The sequence below is a fragment of the Ranitomeya imitator genome, chromosome 1 (assembly GCF_032444005.1).
Source record: "Ranitomeya imitator isolate aRanImi1 chromosome 1, aRanImi1.pri, whole genome shotgun sequence".
Classification (NCBI taxonomy): domain Eukaryota; kingdom Metazoa; phylum Chordata; class Amphibia; order Anura; family Dendrobatidae; genus Ranitomeya; species Ranitomeya imitator.
Window position 1 is genome coordinate 126,784,708 of NC_091282.1, and position 12,229 is coordinate 126,796,936.

Sequence of the window (12,229 nt, forward strand, 5' to 3'; positions counted from 1 at the left end):
AGGTTTGCACTCAAAATTTCACGATACATGGCCCCATTCATTCTTTCATGTACCCGGATCAGTCGTCCTGGCCCCTTTGCAGAGAAACAGCCCCAAAGCATGATGTTTCCACCACCATGCTTTACAGTAGGTATGGTGTTTGATGGATGCAACTCAGTATTCTTTTTCCTTCAAACACGACAAGTTGTGTTTCTACCAAACAGTTCCAGTTTGGTTTCATCAGACCATAGGACATTCTCCCAAAACTCCTCTGGATCATCCAAATGCTCTTTAGCAAACTTCAGACGGGTCCGGACATGTACTGGCTTAAGCAGTGGGACACGTCTGGCACTGCAGGATCTGAGTCCATGGTGGCATAGTGTGTTACTTATGGTAGGCCTTGTTACATTGGTCCCAGCTCTCTGCAGTTCATTCACTAGGTCCCCCCGCATGGTTCTGGGATTTTTGCTCACCGTTCTTATGATCATTCTGACCCCACGGGGTGGGATTTTGCGTGGAGCCCCAGATCGAGGGAGATTATCAGTGGTCTTGTATGTCTTCCATTTTCTAATTATTGCTCCCACTGTTGATTTCTTCACTCCAAGCTGGTTGGCTATTGCAGATTCAGTCTTCCCAGCCTGGTGCAGGGCTACAATTTTGTTTCTGGTGTCCTTTGACAGCTCTTTGGTCTTCACCATAGTGGAGTTTGGAGTCAGACTGTTTGAGGGTGTGCACAGGTGTCTTTTTATACTGATAACAAGTTTAAACAGGTGCCATTACTACAGGTAATGAGTGGAGGAAAGAGGAGACTCTTAAAGAAGAAGTTACAGGTCTGTGAGAGCCAGAAATCTTGATTGTTTGTTTCTGACCAAATACTTATTTTCCACCATGATATGCAAAAAAAAATGATAAAAAAAACAGACAATGTGATTTTCTGGATTTTTTTTTCTCAGTTTGTCTCCCATAGTTGAGGTCTACCTATGATGTAAATTACAGACGCCTCTCATCTTTTTAAGTGGTGGAACTTGCACTATTGCTGACTGACTAAATACTTTTTTGCCCCACTGTATGTGAGTTGTGTAGGGTGCATGAAGTTGGCATATGTGAGTTGTGTAGAGCACATCAGGTTCGCATATGTAAGTTATGTAGAGTACATCAGGTTGGTATATGTAAGTTATGTAGAGTACATCCCATCGTGCAATAAATTAGAATAAGTCAAAAATAAATGCAGCAGTCCATGGATGAGTAGTACACTTTGAAACCGTCTTTTATGCAGGTGTTACACTGAAAAATAGTGTCCTCTCTTATCCCCCTTCTGTAACACACTTTGCACCTTTTTTGTTTCCTTCCTTTCTTTCCTGAATGGGGGACCTCACCTGGGAAATGTAAGAAAGGATTTCCAATTTGGCGGTTACAAATATTGTTTATTCATGATTTCTTAATAAGTTGACCAGAAAAAATAAAAAGTCCAGTTGACAATCCTGCCACAAAATCAGGAATCCGAGGCTCATAATTTTCCAGAGGTGAGGTCCATAGAGTGTAACTAACGGTGGGCGCTGGCTCATTTACTGTCCTGGGATATCTGCGTGGGGTTTCATTATCACTGGAAAAAGAAGAGGAGGAGGAGGAAAAATAGAGGACATGGCATCCTCTCCCTCACCAGTGTGGAGGCAAGGATGATGTGTGTCTCGTCGGCTGAATACAGTCTATGGGACGAGTTGTGTTCTGTCTCCGCCATCAAATTTGTTACCTCCGATTATCTGTTTGCATAATTTGCAGGTCTCTCAGTTTTCTAGTATAGTTATTGATATATTCATACCTTTATTTATCTGTATTTCTTTGGCTCCCTCTACCGGTCAGAGTCATGTTGACAGTTTTATTTTTCTGTTTTTGTATTTTCCATGTCTGATTCTCCTCTCCCTTGCAATGCATTATGGTAGCTCAGCCTCCATCTCCCTACATTTTCTCTTCACTTCCTTCAGTCTGCTTTCAAGGAAAGACGCTTGTGCTTCATCCCCCTTGCGATTGCATTGCCGGTATGTCTTTATGTTTTCTCTAGATAATTCCTGTTCTATATTAGCCTAGCCTAGCCAGTTGTACTCCTAGTTCAGTTACTAGCTTTCTAAATGTTATGCATAATGTACATCATGTGTAGTATGTATTTCTTCTAGACCTTGCACTGATTCTATATACAGTATATCATTGTTTACAGTTTCACCGCATCAATATACCACCACGTTTAATAAAGCACAGACTCAACCACAGACTCTTTATTGGACTCCGGTATAGCGGTTTAGCTGCCTGTATAGCTACGTGAGCCTGCCTTATTTAGTGAGGACAGGACAGTGAAACGGCAGCCATCCAACTAGATGGGATTCAAATCACCAGATACACAGAAACTAAATACAGCTACAGCAATCTCTGCACAGCCAAGCACTTTCCCAAGACACCATTTCTCACAAATCACACAGGACAGGATCTGTTACTTCCGTCTCCTCAAAGACAAAATCTATCAGCAGCGCGGTCGCCATTGCCCGCGCAAATGCTGAAGCCGCCAAAATGCGAGCGAGCTTTGCTGACCAGGAGATGCAACTTAAATTAGAGAAGGCACGCGTCGATGCCGCCTTAGAAAGTCTAGCAATAAAAAAGGGAAGCTGCCGCAGCCCTCGCTGAAGCAGAATCGCTAGAAGCCGCGCAAAATCCCAAGCTGCATAGCCAAAGCAGTATGTCGAGTCTCTACTGCAAGACTCACCACAACGCACATCTCAGTATGTTAATGAACTTCCTGATCCAAACTATAACCCTGAACCAGTACTAAAACAAGAATATGATGTCTCCAGCGAAGTGAGCGAGAGTCGTCACGAGGCTCAGCTCCAGGACAGAAACAAACTCGAAAATGTGAGGCAAAACAACTCTGCTAATGACTACCTTGCCCCTCATCAGGTAACCAACGTGGATCACCCTGCTGACACACCATACATCAGGCCGAAGCAATACGACACTGGCTGCCGCCACCCTGAGGACACTAACAGGTACGAACGCACCTCACATCACTATCAGGGCGACCCATCACCAGTATACTCTGCCGACAACTGGTTCACAACAGAATTTGCCAAGTTCTTCACACGACGTGAAATGGTTGCCAAGAGCCTCATGAAATTCACTGACCAAGCTAAAGGTTACAGAGCTTGGAAAGTTTCCTTCCAAAATGTCATTAGAGACTTGGGGCTACAACACAGGGAAGAGATAGACCTGTTAGTCAAATACCTGGGAGAAGAGTCGGTCAAGCACGCAGTAAGGATCAGAGACATTAATATAAACCGCCCTGAGACTGGCCGCAAAGAGATCTGGAAGAGGCCAGATGAGTGTTATGGCTCAGCAGAGGTAATAGAGAGAGCCTTGTTCAAAAGAATCTATGACTTCCCTAAAATTTCTAACAAAGTTCTCCAGAAACTTAGAGAACTTAGCGACCTACTAAAGGAAATCCAAGTTGCCAAATACGAGGACGACCTACAGGGACTTGCATTTCTCGACACAGACAGAGGTGTTAACCCTATAGTCCAGAAGTTGCCCTACAATCTACAGGAGAGGTGGCTTACACATGGTTCCATGTACAAATACAAACACAGTGCTCCATTACCTCCCTTCTCCGTTTTTGTAGACTTTATACACCAGCAAGCGAGAATTAGAAAAGATCCCAGCTTTGACTTTGCAATGCCATATGCCACACCATCACCACCTGCAAATCTACGCAGAACATCTGTAGCAGTACACAAGACTTATGTTTCTTTTCCAGATTCTAATTAAAGGTCTGCTGGCTGCTCCCAATCAGAGACAAAGGTGCAGGACCCTGACAAGCAGTGTCGACTTCATCAGAAGCCTCATCCTCTCCTGAAATGCAGAGCCGTCAGAGGAAAATCTATGCCAGATCGCAGAAGCTTCCTGAAAGAAAACGGTATCTGCTACAAGTGCTGCTCGTCCACAACTCATCTCGCCAAGGATTGCAAGGTCAGTGTAAAATGCACAGAATATGGCATCACAGACCATAACACTGCTCTACACCCTGGCCCAGCTCCATGGAGTACACAAAACACGCCAGCTGACAGTGAGCATGGCGGGGAGGAAAGGAACACTGATAAAGCTATGCCAGAGATCACTTCACAATGTACAGAAGTCTGCAAAGGGACAATAGACAGTAGGTCCTGTTCAAAAATATGCCTCGTCAGAGTATACCCAAAAGGCCATAGAGACCAAGCTGTAAGACTGTATGCTATCTTGGATGATCAAAGTAATCGATCCTTGGCAAGATCAACATTCTTTGACCTATTCAACATCAAAGGGCCAAGCACTCCATACTCCTTAAAGACGTGTGCAGGTACTGTGACAACAGCAGGCAGGAAAGCTACTGACTACCAAATCGAGTTTTTAGACGGACAATTCTGCCTACCGCTACCTACGATCATCAAATGTAACCAGATCCCAGACAACAGATCTGATATCCCTACTCCAGATGTAGCAGTCCATCATGCTCATGCATGCACGCCCCATCTTCTGTGACAAGCATGCTGACAAATACATTGAAGAAAGGACGACCATTTCTGTTTCAACCTTGTAACAATGAGTTCCATGTCAGGGAACTGCCACACAGCATCCAACTGCCCAACCATTGGATCAGTTAGGGTGCACAGTCTTCCAGAGAACTAAGCAGGACAACCAAGTGGCAATGTCGGTAGAGGACAAGTTGTTCTTCAAGATAATGGACAAGGGACTTGCTAAAGATGAGACCAACAGCTGGGTCACACCTCTTCCCTTCAAAACCCACAGACCACATCTACCGAACGACAGAAATCAGGCATTACAACGTTTCTCCTCTCTCAAACATAATCTACAAAAGAAACCAGAGATGAAAGATCAATTTTTCTCCTTCATGTCAAAGATTTTCTAAAACTGTCATGCAGAACTAGTTCCCACTCTCAAAGACTTTGAAGAATTCTGGTTCCTACCCCTGTTTGGAGTATATCACCCTAAGAAACCAGGCCAGATTAGAGTCGTGTTCCATTCCAGTGCTAAGTTTAATGATGTCTCCCTGAATGATGTTCTACTGACAGGACCAGACCTCAATAACAAAGTGCTGGGAGTACTTATGCGCTTCTGTAAGGATTCCATTGCCTTCATTGCTGACATCCAGCAAATGTTCTATTGTTTCCTTGTGAGAGAGACAGGAACTTCCTAAGATTCTTCTGGTACAAAGACAATGATCCTACTAAAGAAGTCACAGAGTATCGCATGAGAGTGCACATCTTTGGCAACAGTCCTTCACCTGCAGTCGCCATTTACAGACTCAAAAGGTCGGCTCAGGAAGGAGAAGCAGAATACGGAGCAGATGTCAGACAATTCATAGAAAAGGACTTTTATGTCGATGACTGTCTAAAAGCCATGCCTTCAAATGAGACTGCCATCAGTCTTCTCAGGAGAGCCCAGGACATGCTTGCCTACTTGAACCTTAGGCTTCATAAAATAGCCTCAAACAGCCAAGAACTCATGGAAGCATTGCCTTCTCAGGACTTATGCAACAGTCTCAGAGACCTGGACCCGGGGTCAGACCCCGCACCAATGCAACGCAGCCTTGGGCTTCTCTGGAATCTACAGTCAGACACTTTCACCTTTCAGGTCAGCCAGGAAGAAAGGCCCTTCACACGTAGAGGTGTCCTGTCTACCATCAACAGTCTGTACGATCCCTTGGGTTTTGCAGCTCCTGTTACTATACAAGGCAAGGTCCTACTAAGAGACTTAACTAGGGAAATATCTGACTGGGATACACCTCTGCCACCTAATAAGATGATCCAGTGGGAAGGGTGGAAGAACTCGTTAGCGGCACTCTCCAACCTGAATGTGCCAAGACCATACATCCCTGTGCCATCTACTGAAATACAAAGCCAAAGACTGTACGTATTTGCAGATGCTTCTGTCAAGGCAATTGTCGCTGTTGCCTATCTCAAAACTGTAGACTCCAAATGTCAGTGCCACATTGGTTTCATTATGGGAAAGGCCAAACTCGCACCACAACCAGAGCACACTATACTCAGGTTAGAGCTTTGTGCCGCAGTCCTAGCTGTTGAGTTAGCGGAGTTCATCACATCCGAAATGGATATCGACTTGACACAGACCAAGTTCTACTCAGACAGCAAAGTAGTCCTGGGATATATCCACAACGAAACCAGGCGATTCTACATTTATGTCAATAACAGAGCGCTACGTATCAGGAGATCAGTTCATCCAAAGCAGTGGCATTACATACCCACGGACCAGAATCCCGCAGATCATGCAACTAGAGCAGTTGACGCAAGTCGACTAGGAAGCACAACATGGCTCTCAGAACCAAAACTATTGTACATTTAGGAATGTTTTCCAGACACCTTTGAACTAGTAGGAGAGGACTCAGATGCCGAAATCCGCCCTCAGGTGTCTACACTTCATACAATGACCTCTGTTATCCAGCTTGGATCTTGTAGGTTCATCAGATTCTCAAGTTGGAAGTCACTTACTCGAGCCATTACCTGCCTGACTCACATAGCTCGCTCATTCAGGGCCACCAGAACTTGTGGCACAGAAAAATGTAAAGGTTGGTATCTTTGCAAGAATACCTATATTACTTCCGACTGAGAATTCTATAGAAATCACATCATCCTCACTGTTCAAAGACAAACCTACTTTGCAGAAATCCAATGTCTTATTAACAAAGCTCCAATACCAGTGAGCAGCGTATTGAGAAAACTCGACCCATTCATCGACAACAATAGCCTGCTGAGAGTAGGAGGCAGACACAAAGAAGCTGAAATGGAGTTTGTTGAGAAATTCCCTCTTATACTTCACAGAAAATGTCATGTTGCCTACCTAATTGTACAACACTACCACAATCTGGTCAAGCACCAAGGAAGACTATTTACAGAAGGAGCCATCGGAACTGCTGGCGTGTGGATTGTCGGTGTAAAGAAACTCATCAGTAGTGTCATCCACAAATGTATTACCTGTCGTAAGCTCCGTGGTTCGACTCAAACCCAAAAGATGGCTGACCTACCAGCAGATAGACTCAGCCCAGACCCTCCTTTTACCAACGTTGGTCTCGATGTGTTTGAGCCTTGGTCAGTTGTTACACGTCGTACTAGAGGCGGCCAAGCCAATAGTAAACGTTGGGCAGTCATGTTCACTTGTATGTCAATCAGAGCCGTCCACATAGAGGTCATCGAGTCCCTTGACACGTCAAGCTTCATCAATGCTTTAAGACGTTTTATTTCCATCCTTGGTCCTATCAAGCACATACGTTCAGACAGAGGTACTAACTTCGTCGGTGCAGCAAAGGACTTAGGAATACCTTCAAATCTAGACTATAAGACTCTCGAGAGGTTCCTCAGTGACCAAAGTTGCACATGGTCATTCAACCCACCTCACTCTTCACATATGGGAGGATCTTGGGAACGAATGATTGGTCTAGTATGGAGAATTCTTGACTCCACTCTTCTTCAAGAAGAAGCAGCGAAGCTTACCCATGAAAGCCTAATCACCTTCATGGCAGAAGCTGCAGCTATAATCAACGCAAGACCCTTGGTTCCAGTTCCTAACGACCCCGAGGAGCCCTTGTTATTGACTCCAGCTACTCTACTTACCCAGAAAAATGGGACTGTCCAGTGCCCCTCCAGGAGGATTCAACGCTAAAGACCTCTACAAGCACCAATGGAGACAGGTACAAAGTCTTGCAAATACTTTCTGGGACAGGTGGCGCAAACAATATTTGTCTACCCTGCAGCCACGGACGAAGTGGCAATCTACTAAGCCTAATCTGAGCATAGGTGACCTTGTTCTTGTGAAAGACTGTCAAATTAATCGGAACCAGTGGCCACTTGATCTAGTTACCGCAACATTCCCGAGCAAGGACGGCAACGTCCGCAAAGTTGAACTAAGGATGACCAAAGGGAATGAACCTAAGACATTTTTCAGACCGGTATCTGGTCCTATTGTTGTCTTCGGAAGAAAGGAGTAGTGACATCCGTTGATGCCAGACGGGGAGTGTTCTGTCTCCACCATCAAATTTGTTACCTCCGATTATCTGTTTGCATAATTTGCAGGTTTCTCAGTTTTATAGTATACAGTTATTGATATATTCATACCTTTATTTATCTGTAGTGCTTTGGCTCCCTCTACCGGTCAGAGTCATGTTGACAGTTCTATTTTTCTGTTTTTGTATTTTCCTTGTCTGATTCTCCTCCCCCTTGCCATGCATTATGGTAGCTCAGCCTCCATCTCCCTCCATTTACTCTTCACTTCCTTCAGTCTGCTTTCAAGGAAAGTCACTTGTACTTCATCCCCCTTGCGATTGCATTGCTGGTATGTCTTTATGTCTTCTCTAGATAATTCCTGCTCTATATTAGCCTAGCCTAGCCAGTTGTACTCCTAGTTCAGTTACTAGCTTTCTAAATGTTATGCATAATGTACATCATGTGTAGTATGTATTTCTTCTATACCATGCACTGATTCTATGTATATCATTGTTTACAGTTTCACCGCATCAATATACCACTACGTTTAATAAAGCACAGACTCAACCACAGTCTCCTTACTGGACTCCAGTATAGCGGTTTAGCTGCCTGTATAGCTACGTGAGCCTGCCTAATTTAGTGAGGACAGAAAAAGTTGGTAATTTTATTTTTCATGTGTGCGGTGTGTTTGCAAAATGACCAAATTCTATTCAGGTGTGTGTGTTTGGTGTAAACTTTTTTATTTATTATTTTTTTAGAACAGAAGAAAGAAGAAAAAATACAACAAAAGAATCTAGAAAGAAAAAGATACAAATAAAAAGAATATAAAAATTTGGTAAAATAAAAAAGAAAATTAACGGACAGAAGTAAAATTAGTTACTGAGCAACCGCAACTAAATTACGCTAACCATTATTCTATGTAGTAGAAAAAACTGTAGTATAAATGGTATAAGATATTTCCACTAAAATTCTGAAACTACATTTACTAAAAGGATGTCAGTAAAAAAAATTACTGAGCTTCCCCAACTACTGTGGGTACGGAAAGTATTCAGACCCATTTAAATTTTTCACTCTTTGTTTCATTGCAGCCATTTGGTAAATTCAAAAAAGTTCATTTTTTCTCATTAATGTACACTCTGCACCTCATCTTGACTGAAAAAATAACAGAAATGTAGAAATTTTTGCATATTTATTTTAAAAAAACTGAAATATCACATGGTCATAAGGTTTCAGACACTTTGCTCAGACACTCATATTTAAGTCACATGTCCATTTCCTTGTCATCCTCTTTGAGATGGTTCTACTCCTTCATTGGAGTCCAGCTGTGTTTAATTAAACTGATAGGACTTGATTTGGAAAGGCACACACCTGTCTATGTAAGAACTCACAGCTCACAGTGCATGTCAGACCAAATGGGAATCATGAGGTCAAAGGAACTGGCCAAGAATTGTGGCAAGGCAGAGATCAGGCCAAGGTTACAAAAGAAATTCTGCAGTACTCAAAGTTCCTAAGAGCACAGTGGCCTCCATAATCCTTAAATGGAAGACGTTTGGGACCACCGGAAGTCTTCCTAGACTTGGCCATCCAGCCAAACAGAAGGATCGTGGGAGAAGAGCCTTGGTGAGAGAGGTAAAGAAGAACCCCAAGATCACTGTGGCTGAACTCCAGAGATGCAGTAGGGAGATGGGAGAAAGATCTACAAAATCAACTATCACTGCAGCCCTCCACCAGTCGGGCATTTATGGCAGAGCGGCCCAACGGAAGCCGCTCCTCAGTGCAAGACATATGAAAGCCCGCATAGAGTTTGCTAAAAAACACAAGAAGGACTTCCAGACTATGAGAAATAAGATTTTCTGGTCTGATGAGGGGAAGATAGACCTTTTCTTTTATATCCACATATAAAGAGGACACTGCCGTCTGTTATGCTTCAACTTTTGGAAGAATAAAGAAATTGTTTTAGGAGCTGGAATGTCTACCTTCGTATTTTTCTGAATACTTATGACCATGTGATATTTCAGTTTTTCCATTTTAATAAATTTGCAAAAAATTCTACATTTGTTTTTTTTCAGTCAAGATGGGGTGTAGCGTGTACATTAATGAGGAAAAAAAATGAACTTTTTTGAATTTATCAAATGGCTGCAATGAAACAAAGAGTGAAAAATTTAAAGGGGTCTGAATACTTTCCGTACCCACTGTATCTGATGCTAGTTTTAACTCTATAAATTAGTAGAAAAAAACTGCAGTATAAGCGCTATAGTAGAAGAATTTTCCATTAAAATCCTGAAACTACAATTGCTAAATGGAGGTCAGTAAAAACAAATTGCTGAGCACCTTCAACTATATGAGGCTAATTGTGATTATATTTTAGAAATAAATATTGTAGTAGAAGCAAATTACTACAGTATATTTTTACTTTAGATTACACTGTCCCTAATCTAGCTCTATCAACTAATCTAAACTATTATTTTTATTTGATTCTTTTTACACTTTACTATCTGATGCTAATCCCGATTATATTTTATGTGTGGACAATTACAAGAAACAGACGACTTTTCGCCAGTGCTTCTATTTTTACTATGAACATCCATGATTTTTCTGAAGCTGGGACATAGCGGTGTAACAATAGTGGGTTCATAGGTTGTAGTCTCAAAATACCTCGAGAGGACAAAAATGTCCCTGTGCTTCATATAGGGTGTGTGAGTTGGTGCAAATTGATTAGTATGACCTGATCTGTCATATTGCCAAATAAATGAAATCCCAATAGGTCTACGGCATTTCATAGATTTAGGGTCAGATAAATTAGCCTTTCTTGAAATCAGGGTTGCCAACCATCCAGAAATTCCAGGACAGTCCGTAGAAAAGGGGCACTTTTTAACTCTGTCCATAAGATAAATTTAAGGTATTTGTGATTTTTTTTTGAGGCTGAAGAAATTTATACAGATTATTTTGACTGTAATTATCATCATTTTACAGGATACAGTGATTGCAATGTTGGGTAGTCTCAATGACAAGAAGTGCAATACTCCCTTATTATTCATTTTATTCTATATAACCCATATTTTTGCCATGTCTACGGAATAATCAAATATTCACTACCTACGGCTACTGTAATATAATTATCTAATAGGAAATGATTGACTCCAAAAGTCTGCACAGTCCACATACTCCATAAAACAATGATATGCTATATATACGGTATATATGCTATGAGAGGGAAAGCTATATACATAGGTCACAGCATTAGCACAAAATTCCAAGTAGGGGGTGTCCTGTATAATAAAAAAAAAATCTTTCATGTTAAAGAGGTCCACAGAGGGACACATTCATCTTGGCCCCAGCCTCATTAAACCCAAGCCGCCATCCTGCTGGTGTAAATAATATGACATCTCTAATTACCATAAAATATTGTAGCATTTAGATGGAGTTTAAACATTTATGAAAAGATAATTTATTATCTCCACTATCGGTCCATACCGCTGCTTGTTTTTCTTGTGTTTTTCATGTTATGGTCAGGATTTTTAATGTTTTCAAGGTTCTAGTTTATCATTTGTTTACTGATTCGGCCCCTATCTATCATCTTTAGTTCATTTTGCCAAATGTCACTTATTTTTAGCCCATTGATCATTTTTGTAAAATAAAATATAAGTTCAATTTGATAAAATAGCAGCATGTAAAATGGTGTAAAGCTCTGCTAATTTATGGGAGTGATGGTGGCCCTAAGGGCTCGTGCAGACGACCTTTTTAATTTGATGAGTGCTGTGTGCAGTTTTGACAGACGGCACTCCTACTCATGTTAAGGTACCATTACACTCAGCGACGCTGCAGCAATATAGACAACGAGCCGACGTAAACTAGATCGCTGGAGCGTCGCTGTTTAGGTCGCTGTAGAGACGTCAAACACAGCGACTCCAGAACGATGCAGGAGCGATCCAGTGACGTAACGGCGACTCACTTATCATTCTCGCTGGTTGTTAGCTCCATGTAAAACGTTGCTGGCGTCGTTGCTTTTGATGTCAAACATGACGATACACGCCGGCCTGGCGACGAAATAAAGTTCTGGACTTCTGGCTCCGACCAGCGATGGGACAGCGGGATCCAGATTGCTGCTGCGTGTCAAACACAACGAAATCGCTATCCAGGACGCTGCAACGTTGCTGAGTGTGACGGTACCTTTATTCTATGCGGACGTGCACATGTCTGATTTTTTTCAGACCAAG